The sequence below is a fragment of the Caretta caretta genome, chromosome 5 (assembly GCF_965140235.1).
Source record: "Caretta caretta isolate rCarCar2 chromosome 5, rCarCar1.hap1, whole genome shotgun sequence".
NCBI lineage: Eukaryota > Metazoa > Chordata > Testudines > Cheloniidae > Caretta > Caretta caretta.
In genome coordinates, this window is record NC_134210.1 from 48837046 (window position 1) to 48841297 (window position 4252).

Here is a 4252-nt window from a genome sequence, read left to right on the forward strand (position 1 = left end):
TTTTCTTTTAAACATCTTAACATGGATATTTCAATCTCTTTGTCACTGCTGGTATTACTTAGCAAGTGACACAGCCTAGATTCTGAAATCATAGCTTAATCTATGTGTTTTTACCCTGCTACCTTCCCGGAGGCCAGCAGGTCCCCTGCTACCTTCCCGGAGGCCAGCAGGTCCCCTGCTACCTTCCCGGAGGCCAGCAGGTCCCCTGCTACCTTCCCGGAGGCCAGCAGGTCCCCTGCTACCTTCCCGGAGGCCAGCAGGTCCCCTGCTACCTTCCCGGAGGCCAGCAGGTCCCCTGCTACCTTCCCGGAGGCCAGCAGGTCCCCTGCTACCTTCCCGGAGGCCAGCAGGTCCCCTGCTACCTTCCCGGAGGCCAGCAGGTCCCCTGCTACCTTCCCGGAGGCCAGCAGGTCCCCTGCTACCTTCCCGGAGGCCAGCAGGTCCCCTGCTACCTTCCCGGAGGCCAGCAGGTCCCCTGCTACCTTCCCGGAGGCCAGCAGGTCTGGTTAACCTAATAGAAATGCCTAGCTCAATACAGCTGGCGGTGTGCTCACCAATATTTACAATAACTGAGGTTTTTTTACCAATATTCCCCCTTCCGCAATTCTCCACCAAAATGTTGTACCAATAAAATAAAAACCAGCAGGATCTTATTAAAGAGGAAAAGGCAAAATACCACATTTATTGTGAATACAGAAAGAATCATAGTAAGCAGTTATCAGAGGAACAGCCGTGTTAGTCTGTATTCGCAAAAAGAAAAGGAGTACTTGTGGCACCTTAGAGACTAACCAATTTATTTGAGCATGAGCTTTCGTGAGCTACAGCTCACTTCATCAGATGTTTACCGTGGAAACTGCAGCAGACTTTATATACACACAGTTAGTTATATAACGCAGTTAGTTATAGCTATAACATTCCATTCAATCTCATATTTATTCACACACACACACACACACACACACACACACACACACACAGAGGTTCTGCAAGGTTGTTATCATAGTTACCGGCCTTAGAGTTGCTCATGCCAAGCCACTGGCCAGGTGGCCTGAACATGAGGAGGGAGCAGGGCCTTGTCAGATGCTCGTCTGATGCTTCTGGAAGTTGGTTTGCAGAATCAGACCCCAAAGTTCTCACTTTCTAGAGTCCATTTTTATAGGCATTTCTTCCTATGCCAGTCTATGGGAATAGCTTCATCATGCTGTTGCTGAATCAATCAGCAGATAGCACATTCCTGACGGTTTCATACTGCTAGATGTTATCTTGTTCTTTGGTTCTCCCATTCTTGAGGCTGTTGGGTGGATTCCAGTCTGCCTTCCGGGGGTCCTCTGGTTATTTCCACTTGATGCCTTCTTCAGCCGATGGACACTAGATTCTTAGGCTGGCACTTCCCTGATTATTTAGTTATTATCCACACCAAGCATCTATCCACATACATCCTCTCTCTATTTTAATCACAACTGTTAATACAACAAAAGGACGGGGAGTCTCTGGGTGCTGTTTCTGTTGTTACAGAGTATTGCTTTGAGTCTCTCTGGGTGAATTGCTTTGAGAACAGACTCTGTCTTAGAATGTACTAACGCAATTAACAGCTTGCAAGTTTCACCCATAGAGGGAGAGAAACAGTATCAAAAACCAAGAGACCTCTTAATTAGTAATACCCTGGAATTTAAACTATGGGGAATCAAACTCATTTGTGATTTTTATACAGAACTTATTTAATATGCTCCAACATTAGGAAAGGTAATATTTCAGAGACAAACAATACCATATTCTGTTTAAAGCTAATTGAAAAAAGGAATTTCCATCTCATGGAAATTCAACACTTTGGTCTGGTTTAGAATGACAGTCAGTCAAAATATTGAAGCTTTTTTGCAGAAAGAAAAGTTCTGAACTTTGATTCCAGGATGTTGAAAAGTTTTAACATTCCAAATTGAACTGTTCCAGTTTGTTTATCCAGAACTAAATATCATCTTTCAGGTTGGGTGGACATTAATATGATTCATCCTGGGAATTCTATGGGGGTGGTGGATCATGGGTGACGTAGGCTGGTGACTCTTCCCCACTTATAAGCACTGAGTCCTTTGGGAATGTGCAACTACAAAGTATATTAGCTGGGGGGGAAAAGGAGGAAAAAAAATACAAACATGAAACCTCTCTATATACTTAAATATCAGAAAATTGGCATCTCAAATCAATGTAGCAGGAGTTTGGGTATCATCACAGTTTTACAAAGTAATTGTCCAATTTAAGGAGGTCCATCACAAGCCCCACCCACCTAAACCCCTCACTCCTGCGTCCAAGTAGATCCAGTGACAGGCAAAGCATAGATCTCCCATGCCAGTCCACTCCAGTGCAGAAAGAACTGCTTCAGAAGTGTCCTCTCCATTGTGCAGCTAGTTGGTCTAGTTCTGTGATATCCGCTCTGCATGGGCTGGCCTGGTGTGCTGCGAAGTCATCCTAGCAGTCTTACCACGTGTCAGGTTGTTGCAGAGTCCGCTCTGTGCTACTGCTGATCCAATCGGGCTTCGCTGTGAAATCAGCTTTGCTCCACCACTGCTTTGCTTTGGTCTTGCTGTAGAGTGAGCTAGTCTAGGTGGGGGACCCAGAGCAAAACAAACCCTAGCAACCAGGATGCACTCAAGGGTTAGAACCCTTTCTCTCCTCCACCTTGATGAGCTTGAGTTTTGTTCCAAACCAGAGTCCACTCCCTGGAAGCTCCGTGTGACCCACTCATTCCGAGGTAGCGTCTGCACAAGTTCCATGCCCTTTCAAGAGCATAACAATAACCTGTGTGTGCGATCAAACCATAAATAATTCCAACCAGTGCAACAAACTGAATACGTGGAATTATAGGTAAAGAATATTATAATTAAGGTAAATAAAGCTGGCTAGATGTGGCTCTTACCATTCTACCCTCTAGAAGGAGGAGAGTTAAAGCCCTCTAAGGTCTCTGGTTTTGGGGTTTATACTAGGATTCAGCCCCCTAGTCTTGTGGGGAAAAATGATATAGGATCTTTAATGACCTCAAGCCATAATGAGCTGGGTTTTCCCATTTGAAAGACTGCAGAAGCACAGCCGCCCCTCTAGTTCAGCACTCACTCAAAGGGAGTAAATGCCACCAACTGAATTGGTACATCCTGCAACCAGCACCATGTCTTGCAACCCTTGGGCCTTCCTGGGACATCTCTAGTCCAAACACTGCTTGGGTCTAGCTTATATATTCACAACACAAGGTGGGAATGGCTGCGGGCAAGGGAGGCTAGCCCAGTCATCCTCAGCTAGTGGGAAGGTTGCTATGATGAGCAGCATTTAGTATGACAGGGGAAATAAGGGGAGGGTTGGGGACTGCCACATTAAAAACTGGGACTGGTGATAAAACTGAAATGTGATGGCACAACTGGTGTCCGACTCACATTTCTTATTTGTTCTAGTGATTGTATAAACATCCCTGAAGCACCTGGTTTTAATGTGTATTTTTATCTGCAAGAGCTATTAAAATATTGCCTAGAACATTTTTCAGGGCACCTTTTGTTCATAAGGATTATCAGTGTTGACCTTGGGAGAGCATTCAATGCAGGGTGACTCAAGAGGCAGGCATGGTAACAGCATTCTGTAGAACCTTCTCCTAGATGCCCAGTATGTCAGAGGTAATTGTGGTTACTAAGAATAATGGAATACAATGATCTCAGTGAACATTTACACTGGGATTAGCACACTACGCTGTAATGTGCATGGGACACACACGTTTGTAGTCACCCACATAAGGGTGTTTTGCCAAATGGCATGAGAAATGTCAAATAGTGAATGATAAATATGATATTGTTTCACATGCCACAGAGATCAGTGTTAGGGACAGTCTTATTTCATGTTTTCATTAATAGTCTGGTAGTGAGGGTAAGCGACACCGTCATGAATGTTGCAGATGATACAAAATTGGAAAATGTCGTGAACACCAGTGAGGACAGAGTAATAATACAGAAGGAGTTGGAACGCAATCTGGTTAAGCGCCTGCCCACTGAAAACTAGTCAGGTGCTGAAAATTAAGCAACTGCTTTGCTGGTGGTTACTCATAGGTGGAAGATGAAATGGGGTTTCGCTTGGTAAAATGCAAGTGAATGTATTTGGGGAAGACATTTAAAAACAAACAGAGAAGTTAGAGGGACAAGATGGGTGAGGCAGTATCTTTTATTGGGCCAGCTTTCTATTGGTGAGAACGACAAGCTTTTGAACTTCTACAGAGCTCTTCTTT